General features: G+C 41.9%; 1 protein-coding gene across 1 annotated transcript in view; it reads right to left on the bottom strand.

Annotated features, from left to right (window-relative positions):
* LOC306920619 (MAM domain-containing glycosylphosphatidylinositol anchor protein 1-like) overlaps positions 1-14,549 on the bottom strand; it is a gene marked incomplete at both ends in the record, with an annotated part of 247,081 nt that overhangs the window by 149,115 nt on the left and 83,417 nt on the right. The window lies entirely within an intron of this gene.

The raw sequence follows: 14,549 nt of genomic DNA, 5'->3' as shown, positions 1-14,549 counted from the left end.
TCAGGTTCATCGGGGAAAAAAGCATGTTAAATGTCCCATTAGGAAAGACAGCACTGCAGGACGGCTACAGGGCTTCATCATGAAGTCACCGTGAAGTCATTTTCTCACCACATAACATGAACATTATGCTAGAAGCCATAACAACACCAGAAATTAGGCGTGTTGCAGGACTTTTATACAAAAGTTCTCAATCGCAATGAGTGATTTCAGTATATTGTTTATAAGATTAAAGAGTATTAGAATGCATGGGTCAAATTAGCAATAGAGTATAAGGCTACAGGATCAGAAGCATATCAATGAGCCAGCTGTACAGTGTACACAATGTTTACCAATATCATTGTTTTTGAGCAAAGATATTAAATCACCTAGCTTAGGATAAAAGACCAAACACGCACGCACGCACGCACGCACGCACGCACGCACGCACGCACGCACGCACGCACGCACGCACACACACACACTCACTCACACATTATTATTATTATGCTCGTGACATCATGATACTCAGAAGTTATACAGGAACGCCTACTGAGTGGCAAAAAACTACTTTCTGGCCTTGACAGCCCATACATCCTATCTGATTGTATTAAACAACGTTAAACTCACCATGTCACTCACTTTGCCACTCGATTTGCCACTCACTTTATGCATGCGTATCCCCTCTATCGATTGCTTTTTAACCACATGAACCCTATATAGCATCCCTATTCTTGGCAGTGTGAAGTAATAGGTGAACATTTGACATAAATAGCAGATCTACAAGCGCAGCTTTTAGATACATTAGAATACATTCGTTAATCGTTATAGAGGAGGAAAAAAGGAAAATGACCCTGTGTAGCTCCGGTCAACGAAGTATCAGGGTTTAATAGCCATGTAATAAGCGTGATAATGAACAGTGAACCGGGTCATTATTGAGAAATAAACAGACAGGCCAATGTCGTCGTGGTTTATTTCTCAGTAATGACTGGATCACTGTTCATTAATACTTATGTATAAATCCATTAGTAATGGCTGTTAAGCAACATCTTAGAGCTCAAGGCGTCAAACATGGCCACTAAGGAGGCGATGGTAATCAAATGCAATTTTTCATGTGACAAAATAAGATTATGTGATGAACGAGTGATCACACAGCCTGGTCTCAGTTGGATAACCTCAGGCAACAACTACAACAACAACAACAAATGTGTCTGGGTCTACATATTTGTTTCTCTGGACTCTATTTACATGACTGAATTAAGGATCTGTGTGGAGTTTGCATGTTCTCCCCGTGTCCCCTATAGGGTAGGTACCCTCACAAAAACATGCCGTAATCCTGGTCTCTAAACTACCTCTGGGGCGCCTGATGGAGGGGAAAGGAACTGGTCGTAATGACGTGTTCCTTCCACGCGCTACGTCCGGCCGGGGAAACTCTCCCCTGTCAGGTGAAAAGAAGCAGCTTGGACTCCTCATGCATAGAAGGAAGCATGAGGTCAGTCCGCTGCCCCCCCCCCCCCCCCCCAGGTTGGCAGAGGAAGTGTAGCGCCCAGGATTACATTAGTTAATTGACACTGGGTGAAAAAATGGGTTACAAAATTGTGGGATAAAACATTTTTTTTAAATGACTGAATTAAGGATCTGTGTGGAGTTTGCATGTTCTCCCCGTGTCCCCTATAGGGTAGGTACCCTCACACAAACATGCCGTAATCCTGGAATCCTGGAAGACTGTATATATTGGTTCATACTTTATGTGGCTGACAGCAGGAAGGACTTTCTTGCCAGAGAGGGACACGCTTGGAATGCCTGCAACAAACTCCTCCAAGTCGGGCAGTGTGTGGCATTTCAACTGCTACCCATGAGGTCTCTTTCTTCAGGGCCTGTGTATAACGATGCATCCTAATGTGTGCATGGTGCAACTATTATTATCCCATCACTCAAATCCCATTTCAAATTGACATAATAAATTGAGTGCAATATGATCTCATGTCAATACACGCCTCTGATCAACAGAGCAACGTGTGCACACGGCACGTGCACACACACACACACGGCGCACACACACGGCGCACACACACGGCGCACACCACGGCGCAAACACACACACACACACACACACACACACACACACACACACACGCACACACTATTCTAAGTATTACAATTATTTGACTGTAAATGGAAAATAATTTCGATAATGGAAAAAAGGAACCCCAGAGAATATCTGCTTTCTCTGAACTGAAAATAACTCCAAGGTCGGTGAGCATTTCATCAGGGGTCCCATACAGAACTGAAACACTAATTAATTAGTCCTTAACCCATTTTGGGCGGGAAGTTGGGAACCCCTTTTGGTGTTAGCATTATGTTATGCTTTAGCTATTGAAAAATAGCAGATCTACAAGCTCATAGCGCGCCACCGAGTGGCGCGCTACGAGCTTGTAGGTCTGCTATTTTTGAAAAATCGAAGAACGACTGACATAGAAACATAGCTATTTCAGAAAACCGTCAGGATGTAGAAGACATTTTTAGAATCTGATCTCAGGTCAAAATGGGTTAAGAGACAATGGACAGGACAGATCCACATTTTCACCAGCTGGTATTTCTGACGATGTTTCAGCAGGAACGTTGGTTTCAGGTCAGATGAAGTAAATTTTTCATTCTTATATTGATCACAGTTTTCACCCACTGAGAAGCTATCCTGTCAAATGATTCTCTTTATAGAAAATGCATGCCAGTAGCCTAATACTGCATGTGGAATTCCTATGAAAACCCCTATAGCACTCCAGTCCTCAGGCCTTCTATCACAACTTGGACTATATATGTTCTGATAGACACTATTAAAATAGCACTGCTGTTAAGGGGTAAACCACCTACTGTAAGTCCAGAGAGAGAGAAAAAAAAAAAACTCTTTGTAGAGAAGGTTCGGTAGAAAAATACAAAAGACTATAGCTTCAGGCAGGCAGACAGAGCAGACAGAGTGAAGGCGTTTGCACAACCAGGCAATAAAATATTACAACTTTTAATTTGTAAAACTATAAACTCTCACTCTGCTTTCGGAAAAAGAGGAATTTCATAATTCTCTTTGGGTCTATCAATTTACAAAGCTGTGGCAGCATGGAGTAATGTGGTTATAGTCACTTATGGAATGGGATTAAATGATAACATATATGACAATTAATTGCCACAAATAATTGCGATTAACGATTTAATTGTGTTGGCATTGAACGTTGGAACACATTTTGGCCTCGTAAATAGCAGGGGCCAGGGCGGTTATGAGAAATGACTTAAACATAAAGATAAATTACTGAACTATTTAAGAAATGCACCGTGCGGCTTGTGAGCTTGATTATGACGATAATGCGAAATAATTGAGATTCTCTCAAATAATTGCGATTAGATGATTATGTAGAAATTGTGACAGGCCTAACCATCCCACTGAGTATATTAATACCCAGATAAAAGCACACACACGCGCGCGCGCGCACGCAGGCAGGCAGGCACGCACACACATGCACACACACACACACACACACACACACACACACACACACACACACACACACACACACACACACACACACACACACACACACACACACACACACACACACACACACACACACACACACCGTGCCTCTGGTCATTTTCATCTAAAACAGAATCTGAATGCATGTGATTGATAGCAGTATCTTCCTCGGTGCTCGTTCATATGCGGTCCATGGATTAAGAGAGCACATGCTGATAAGATAGCAATCGTACATCTGCGATGTGCCACGCTGTGGGAATATTATTTCATTTTCATAAGTAACTTCAGGTCATACAGTAATGAGACTCTTTGACGTTATCACGGTCCTATATTTTACCGCAGATATATATACTCAAGGATTTTGGTCTCAGTTAGAAGTATAGGAGGATATTCTGTATACGCTAATCCTTTTGAACCGCTGCGTATTCTAATTGCAGTGGGGACTTTTAGATGTGAACTCGAGGCAACGGTGCATCATCCAGTTAGCGGCTACGTGCTGCTGCATGGACAAGCAGATGGCATGCCACCTTCACTATATGATAAAAAAGCAATGCATGCAGTGATCCTGCATGCAATGATTCTAGCTAGCATCATGCAACATGTTTGATATCACATGGTACCGTATATAACCCATTCTGGGCGGGAACCCCTTTTGGTTTTTTAAGAATTATGTTATACTTTAGCTATTGAAAAATAGCAGATCTACAAGCTCATAGCGCGGCACCGAGTGCCGCGCTATGAGCTTGTAGGTCTGCTATTTTTGAAAAATAGTGAAAATGTGCCTCAAATCTTTGAATTATATTGTTACAGAGTGAACATTTTAACTTAACTTGAGCTTCTGGGGAGGTCCCTCATGGAACAACATATTTTCAGATGGGGCGGAGGCATATTACATATAGTTTTTGGGGTCCTTGAGCACCACTGATACAGAAACATAAGGTTTTCCAGAAAACAGTCATGATTTAGAAGGTTTTTCTTTTAATTTCGACGTCAGGCCAAAATGGGATAAAGACGGGCTGCTAATAGAGCGACCGTGTGAAACACATACATGTACATCAACAAGAGCAGCGTTTTTACATTTACTACATGAACATTAGCGTCCATATTCTGGGCAAGTCATAATAAGCAAACATTCTGCAAAAATAGGCAAGTACAGCGGCTATTTTCGCTGAACAGAAAAGGAGGATATACCAAGAATCAACCCCGGGGCCACCCTGGTCAGTTTAGGGTATAGGCATAGGGTTTAACTTAATTAAAGGATCTAACTTGGTGTGTCTTTATTTTGACCTTATATCAGGCATTGTTGTTGTTTCTCTCAGACTATTATACGTTAAGAGCACTATAACTATAGCGGTAACATTACACCTAGCTACATGCATTTATTTCAAATTTACATGTCGATTTAAGCTCTGACACTTATTTCAGTCTGCTATTAACTCATTTTGAAAAGCTGGAATTTGTGCGATGGCAGGCTCTCAGTCAAATCGGGTCACATATTGTTCACCATTGTATTTGTTATTTGGTGTGGACTCTGCCGTCCACTTGAGTTAGAATGTTTTTAACCCATTTTGACCTGAGATCAGATTCTAAAAATGTCTTCTAAATCCTGACAGTTTTCTGAAAAAGCTATGTTTCTATGTCAGTCGTTCTTCGATTTAAAAAAAATAGCAGACCTACAAGCTTGTATATGTCTAACAGTCCCCACTCCCCACTGTTACAGTGTCAATGGATATTTATATGGAAAAATTGGAATAATGCATTAAGCTGGACAATATGTTTTTCTGACAGCTGAACATGCCCTCTTTCAGAAAAAAATTAAGAAATCTGTAAAAAATACGTTTATTTTGAAAACGTTACTAGGCTGAAATGGTACCGGCGAATAGTATAGGAATGCCCATATGGATAAGCTAACCCTACCTGAGGTAATGATAGTTATCCTACCAGAGCATTAGCTTCAGTATAGTCTCCTCATCATGCACCCCGCATTTAGAAAAACATATTATTACCACCCAGTTCAAGGGTGATCTTCATGGCTCCACAGTCCACAGCTACACCGGTCTTATTTAGAAGTCCTGTTTGCACTGTTCTGTCTTTGATTTTAACGACTGGACCACAATGGAAACAAGCTTCCGCATTTTTTTTTAGTTAGTCCAAGTTGGCGTTTTTATTGTTGTAGGCCTATTTTAATGCCAATACAAATGTTCTATTCTATTCTATCATCTACATTAATAGCAACACTTTCCGAGGTGCACTTCCTCGATCATCTTTATAGAACTATAAGGTAGTTATAGTGCCTGGGTATGAACAGCCCTCACTGTGTCCATACTCTGATACACAACATTAACAAGGTATCCTTGTGCTGCACAAAGCTATTAATTATACACCGGCATGAAATGTTCATGGAGTCGTGAAACATTCCTTTTTATCAGGGCAACAACTTGACTGACAGGATACTGGAATACAGGAGAGGAAGCCTGGCGGAATGGACCGATGAATGTCTGAAGAACGTGCCAGCCAGCATTCATGTGTGCATGCGAGCTTGCAGGTGTGTTTGCAGATAATCTAAGCCAGTGGTTCCCAAACTTTTTAAATAAATTCAAGAAAGTACACGGGAGACAAAGCCTGACAGGATTCATCACAGATGATCTGTACGTTTCTGGAAAACTTACGGCAGGTACGTTTTACAAAAAAAAGTCGGAAATCCTGCCTAAACCACACGCTTTCTTCTGGCCTTGTTTGAAGAAAGTCATTGATCAGATCATCAAAGTCCAGCTCCGAGACAACCTCTGACTCAACGGCCATGAATTACTTACTTCATGAGGCATGCAGCATGCTAACTAACTACCATGAGGCATATGCTAACTACCATAAGACATGCAGCATTCTAACTAACTAGTACCATGAGGCATATGCTAACTACAGTAACTACCATAAGACATGCAGCATGCTAACTAACTAACTAACTAACATGAGGCATGCTAACTACAGTAAACATGAGGCATGCTAACTACAGTAACTACCATGAGGCATGCTAACTAACTAACTAACTAACTACCATGAGGCATGCTAACTACAGTAAACATGAGGCATGCTAACTACAGTAACTACCATGAGGCATGCTAACTAACTAACATGAGGCATGCTAACTACAGTAAACATGAGGCATGCTAACTACAGTAACTACCATGAGGCATGCTAACTAACTAACTAACTAACATGAGGCATGCTAACTACAGTAAACATGAGGCATGCTAACTACAGTAACTACCATGAGGCATGCTAACTAACTAACTAACTAACATGAGGCATGCTAACTACAGTAAACATGAGGCATGCTAACTACAGTAACTACCATGAGGCATGCTAACTACAGTAAACATGAGGCATGCTAACTACAGTAACTACCATGAGGCATGCTAACTAACTAACTAACTACCATGAGGCATGCTAACTACAGTAAACATGAGGCATGCTAACTACAGTAACTACCATGAGGCCTGCTAACTACAGTAAACATGAGGCATGCTAACTACAGTAACTACCATGAGGCATGCTAACTAACTAACTAACTACCATGAGGCATGCTAACTAACTAACTAACTACCATGAGGCATGCTAACTAACTAACTAACTACCATGAGGCATGCTAACTACAGTAACTACCATGAGGCCTGCTAACTAACTAACTAACTACCATGAGGCATGCTAACTAACTAACTAACTAACTACCATGAGGCATGCTAACTAACTAACTACCATGAGGCATATGCTAACTACAGTAAACATGAGGCATGCTAACTAACTAACTAACTACCATGAGGCATGCTAACTAACTAACTAACTACCATGAGGCATGCTAACTAACTAACTAACTACCATGAGGCATGCTAACTACAGTAACTACCATAAGACATGCAGCATGCTAACTAACTACCATGAGGCATATGCTGACTACAGTAACTACCATGAGGCATGCTAACTACAGTAACTACCATAAGACATGCAGCATGCTAACTAACTACCATGAGGCATGCTAACTAACTAACTAACTAACTACCATGAGGCCTGCTAACTACAGTAAACATGAGGCATGCTAACTACAGTAACTACCATGAGGCATGCTAACTAACTAACTAACTACCATGAGGCATGCTAACTAACTAACTAACTACCATGAGGCATGCTAACTAACTAACTAACTACCATGAGGCATGCTAACTAGCTAACTAACTAACTACCATGAGGCATGCTAACTAACTAACTAACTAACTGACCATGAGGCATGCTAACTAACTAACTAACTACCATGAGGCATATGCTAACTAACTAACTAACTACCATGAGGCATGCTAACTAACTAACTAACTACCATGAGGCATGCTAACTAACTAACTAACTACCATGAGGCATGCTAACTAACTAACTACCATGAGGCATGCTAACTAACTAACTAACTACCATGAGGCATATGCTAATGTGGTATCGTAAAATATAGTCCATAGCCATATTTGCCATATTCTGTCAATAATTACACTATACATTTGGTCTCTGTGCTAATTTGATGCAGGTTAAGGTGGAGACTCATTGTCTGGTCAAAAGTGCTTAGTCTGGGGGCCTTCCTTCATTAGAAGTCCTCAGTGAAGTACCTGTGGCTAGGCTTTGTTCTCAAACTCTTTGAGGCTTGGCCAGGTGTTGGGAGACACTTAGTATTCTATTGTCCTCCAGGAACCGTCAAGATGTTTCTGAGAGACGGCTATCTGTCACCAAACGCTGTATGTAAATCTTAACTCCACCCTTCTTGAATTCAACTCTGTCTATGCAAAGGTATATATCTTGTCATTTTGTCAATGTAAAGATCATCAGTCTTGGCTGGCCGCGTCAGCGGTCAGGCAGTCCGTGTGCTCCCGTGGGCCGGCTATGGCCATGGGGAAGCTCTGTTGTATTTGTAGCCTACTTCTGCAATAAATACTTCGATGGGATTCCAGTTCACCTCTCTGCCTGCCTGTTTCTTCGATGCTTTTGACGAGGTTTTTCACTACTCTACAGTTTAGTCTAGACAGAGTTCATTTCTCTAGTTTAGTGAGTAAACTGGGTTAGTTGTGTGTGAAAATACATGACACTAACTACAGTAAACATGAGGCATGCTAACTACAGTAACTACCATGAGGCATGCTAACTAACTAACTAACTACCATGAGGCATGCTAACTAACTAACTAACTACCATGAGGCATGCTAACTAACTAACTACCATGAGGCATGCTAACTAACTAACTAACTAACTAACTACCATGAGGCATGCTAACTAACTAACTAACTAACTACCATGAGGCATATGCTAACTACAGTAAACATGAGGCATGCTAACTAACTAACTAACTACCATGAGGCATGCTAACTAACTAACTAACTACAATGAGGCATGCTAACTAACTAACTACCATGAGGCATGCTAACTACAGTAACTACCATAAGACATGCAGCATGCTAACTAACTACCATGATGCATATGCTAACTACAGTAACTACCATGAGGCATGCTAACTAACTAACTACCATGAGGCATGCTAACTACAGTAACTACCATAAGACATGCAGCATGCTAACTAACTACCATGATGCATATGCTAACTACAGTAACTACCATAAGACATGCAGCATGCTAACTAACTACCATGAGGCATGCTAACTAACTAACTAACTAACTACCATGAGGCCTGCTAACTACAGTAAACATGAGGCATGCTAACTACAGTAACTACCATGAGGCATGCTAACTAACTAACTAACTACCATGAGGCATGCTAACTAACTAACTAACTAACTACCATGAGGCATGCTAACTAACTAACTAACTAACTACCATGAGGCATGCTAACTAGCTAACTAACTAACTACCATGAGGCATGCTAACTAACTAACTACCATGAGGCATGCTAACTAACTAACTAACTAGCTACCATGAGGCATATGCTAACTACAGTAAACATGAGGCATGCTAACTACAGTAACTACCATGAGGCATGCTAACTAACTAACTAACTACCATGAGGCATATGCTAACTACAGTAAACATGAGGCATGCTAACTACAGTAACTACCATGAGGCATGCTAACTAACTAACTACCATGAGGAATGCTAACGAACTAACTACCATGAGGCATGCTAACTACAGTAACTACCATAAGACATGCAGCATGCTAACTAACTACCATGACATGAGGCATGCTAACTACAGTAGAGGCATGCTAACTACAGTAACTAACATGAGGCCTGCTAACTAAGTAACTAACTAACTAACTAACTAACATGAGGTATGCTAACTAAGCAACTAACTAACTAACTATTATATTAACTAACTACTATTTGTAAATGTTTTACTAACTATCTTCTACCATCTTTTTTCAAAGCTATAGTGTATCTTTTGACTTTAACTAGAATCAATACTACAGCATAGCCTACAGCATGGACAATGTACACATGTCCTTCTGGAGCACCAGACACAGTGTGACTATACAGACTACAGTATATTGTGATGAACCAGAATTCAAGCCGAGTGTGAAATGCAGCTTGCTCGGCCTCCTCGAGCTCCCACATAGACATGCTGCAAATCGATACGTGCACGTGTTGCACACGCGCGCAAGCACAGGACTCATGTCGGAGTGGAACAAAATAACATGGTGTCACGGCTGAACAGCAGCCAGACAGAACAAGAGACACCTGAAGGTGGCTGTCACACTTTCAGAGACATAACTGCAACCAGCACATTCTCACACCTATCGCTTCAAACAGGTGACAAGCTGGGATGTGATTTGACAATGAGGCAGCTATTTGATGCGATGGCCTGATGGGACACCCCTGCGTCACACGTTCACGTGACAACTATACCGTCCTTTCGCATTGCATGTTCTAGAGGACGGATCATTTATGAGTCCTAGCCTATCGGTATGCAACTCAAACGGTGATGAATCAGCATTGCAGGAGCATGGTCAAATTGACCCATTAAAATGTCTGTTTTTACACGGTCCTTAAACACAGGGAGCATTTATTTTGTGTCATTAACTCCGTCATATTAATTTAAATGGACTTGCTGTCATGAGTTCATCCTCACAGAACTGGGATATTAGGTAAAAATAGTTTCAGGTGAAACACATTTTTGGATTGTCTATTCCACCAGCATCTGAAACCACACTCAGGTGCTGTTCAATTCAATTCCCAGCACATCTCCAAACCCGTAGGCCAGGGTAGCGCTGGTTTAACGTCCTCCTGTGTGTTGGCTAGACAGGTACTCCCTAGCAAGATATATACAGGCAGTGAATGGCTGACATACAAGCTCACATCGCATTGCGGATGCGACCGTTCTGAGCTTGGAGGTCTGCTATTCTCGGTCATTGCTCAACACAAGTATAATTAAAGGTATTTGAAATTACATAAAAATGTAGTATAGAAAAAAATAATTCAAGATTTCAATTCGAATATAGCAAAAATAGCCGATCTACAAGCTCAAAACGTGTCGCAGCGCGACGCGTTTTGAGCTTGTAGATCGGCTATTTTTGCTACGACAATAATATATGACCATCTGGAATGAGTGTGGAAATATAGTGGCCCTCTCCATCGTCAAAGTTGCCCATCCCTGGTCTATAGTTACCGTAATAGTCGGTCGTTACCGTAAACGCTCTTTCTCTTTTACGTCTTTGTGTTTTTATGCACAACGAGAGACAACCTGGGGATTTTGGCACCACAGTTTAAGAGAAAAATCCATCAAAATGTATTCAGCCGTCTTGCAGAGGGAACAAAGGCCCCTCCCTGGTAAAGAAATGCAAGAGCGAGAAATAAACGACCGGGAAGGATGAAAGGAAGGGAGGAAAAGACAGACATGAGAGGAAGAAACTTAGGGGGGGTGGAGAGGGGGGGTGGAGAGGGTGGTCTGAAGGAGAGAAGTAAGACAGTAACAGAAAGAGAAGCGTAAAGAAACAGAAAAGAATCTGAGGCAAATCACAGTAATATAAAGAATCACACGGGGACAGCACAGCGAGCAAGAACAAAAGAAATGAGAAGAGAGAGAGAGAGAAACAGAGAGATACAAAGGAAGATCGAGAGAGAGGTGGGGAGAAACAAACGGAGAGAGAAACAAAAGGAGACACAGAGTAAAGTAGAATAAATGTAAAGAGACAAAATGAGACAGAGAGAAACGTAGCGTCCTGTGGAAAAAGTCACGCAGGAAGTCAAATGAACACATTCTATTTTTGTGCTCAGAGAATATTCAGGGTACTTGAGACTCAATCTCAACTAAAGGTCAGCTTCTGTTTGTGTGTGAGCGTGCGTGCGTGCGTGCGTGCAGTTTCTCTTAAAACAAGCAGCAGCACCAAACACTATGGCTAGACCAAAGCAAAATACCCCAAAAAGATAAACAATGTACTGTATCATCATCATCATCAGCATCAGCATCATCATCATCATCATCAACAACAACAACATCTCCACTTACCTGTGAGTGTCCTTGAAGATGCTAATGAATCCCCCAGGTATAGGCAAAACCTCTGCTAAGCTAAGCTAATACTCATTAGCATCAGCCCTAATAACCCATTGGGTAATTCAGGCGATATCTGTTCTGAGCTAAGCTAAGGTCGTACACAAAAAGGAAGCTGTTAACCATTCAGTGTGTTTCTGAACCAAGTCCATTCCGTCAGTAGAGGCTACTAGCTAGAGTTAATCCCGCCCGCTCACTGACCCACTGTCTCACTGGTCAGCGTGTCGAGGGTGATGGAGCGGCTGCTTCACATTGGGGGTTTGAATGGATTGATGTTAGGGGTGTAAAGATGCCTTGACAGTTTAGAAAATGCTGATTGGTCTAGGGGTCTGTGCATCAAGATTTTGATTATAAAAGTAGTAATGTACTATATTAGTGTATTGTCCAGTTCTAAAGTCAGATGACTGAAAATGTTCTGCTCATTAAGTTATGTGGAAGACTCTTTGATTTAACGCTACAAGTTATACTTTCAACAAAACAATGACCACCTCTCATTGCCTCTCTCACTCGCGTATACCATTTGTATGTCCCTAGTCTGGTCTTTTGTAAGATCTGTAGAGTGATTAAATACAGCACAACAAACCTTAAGACCATTTTGGACTGGAGTTTTCTGAAAAACGTCAAATATTTATATAGCAGCATCATTATTATTATTTTTTAATACTGTACATGTATACTGTACAGAACCCCATCCAGAAGGGTTAAAACACCAAAAGGGGTTCCCGCCCAGCATGGTGAAACCTTGGGCAACAAGGATTATATGGATTTTAACAAATTCTGACACAATTTGGTGAGGTCTATACTGTAATCTCAGCATCTAGCCCATATGTCATAAGCACTTACAACTTACAGTGTAGTTGAGAGATGGCTTTCGATAGTAAACACATTAGAGCTGGGGTACAAGCTACCAAGTAGACAATATTTGGGAGCATGTTTTCTGAAACTGCAGCCCTGCATAAGGTATCCCCAAACAAACACTATCTTATTCAGTAAACAGAACATAAATTAAACAGTGCCTTGCTAAAGCCTATAATTGTAAGTACACTGTTGTCGCTTGCCAAAAATAACAGATCTACAAGCTAAAAACGCAACACTTGTGTGACTACTGATGCTACACATTGTTTGCTATATCACTGAATTAGATACTCCACACCGTTTACTGTGTTCTGACAGTACACATGGCATAACCATACTGTACACCGTTTACTAGTTAATTTAACTTTTGGGTATGATATCAAATTCATAACCACTTTTAGATAATTGCGTATTATCTCTGCACTAGAACCTAGACTCTCTCTCTCTCTCTCTCTCTCTCTCTCTCTCTCTCTCGCTCTCTCTCTCTCTCTCTCTCTCTCTCTCTCTCTCTCTCTCTCTCTCTCTCTCTCTCGCTCTCTCTCTCACCATTTCCATGTGTTGGTCTAATTAGAACATCACTCCAATGTCACCTTATGTTGTCTGGGCGCTAATGGGTACGTGTTTGTGTGTGGGTGTGGGGGAGTGAGAGAGAGAGAGAGAGAGAGAGAGAGAGAGAGAGCGAGAGAGCGAGAGAGAGCGAGTATGTATAGTGGGTGGAGGGGGCTGCCAATGCTGTTTAGCATCACAGAGCTGCTGTCAGGGCCACAAATGCAACACAACCTGTTGAATACCCAGAGGCTGCCTGCAATTACCAACTCCACGCAGAGCGGGGACCCCGGGGAGGAAAGGGGGCATAGATGGACTGGTGGTCTTTTGTTTTCTACGCCCATCTTTGCTTTCTATACATGACCCACGGCTGACGGGGGAAACAGCTATGTGTGAATCAATATATGTGCGGGCGACGGCGTGACGTGTGCGTGCAAGCGAGGCAGGATCTTACTACCTCCCTACAGCGGATGTGAGGAGTATTGGACCAAGGGGCCTCAGGGACCCCCAGTGAAGCAGCCTTGTCTCCATGGCCTGGCCCCTGACTCAGAGGGACAGGGGGACGGCAAAACGGACAGCAGCACGGGGCCCCTATAGCCAAGCACTGCTTCTCAACCTGGACACACAGTACAGGTCAACATGGCTCCAAGACACTGAAGCGTCACTGTCGGCAGTGGAGAGGGGCTCTTTCAAAACTCTGTACAAAGACCCCTCAGGTGGGGTGGGATGGGGGCATGGGGGTGCAGTCTGTGGAGAGTGTAATTTGAGGGCCAAAACATAATGGGCCCAAAAAAGAAGAGTATTTTACACTTTCAGATTTTATGCACTTTCAACTTTTGGCTTCCTGTGCTGGAAGTTGTGCACTTCACTTAACTCCAAAGACCGTTTCTCTTCTTTTTTCATTGAAAATATTCTCTAATGACAGATAAAAGCAAGGACACCCTCCTTTGTCCTCCTTCTCTTGGATCTATGTTTGCAAGTACAACGTGTACACAGTTGTGATGGAGACACAATTTCTAGATTATGTGACATCCTTGCCATCATACCATTTAATGGCCTTTGCTAATTCACTGTTTTAATTTGACTCGGTCAGTTATATTTGAGTCATTGTCAAAGATT

Source organism: Electrona antarctica (assembly GCF_951216825.1).
Source record: "Electrona antarctica genome assembly, chromosome: 3".
Lineage (NCBI taxonomy): Eukaryota > Metazoa > Chordata > Actinopteri > Myctophiformes > Myctophidae > Electrona > Electrona antarctica.
Note: the sequence above shows the minus strand (reverse complement) of the source record. Positions and strands in the feature narration are given on the sequence as shown.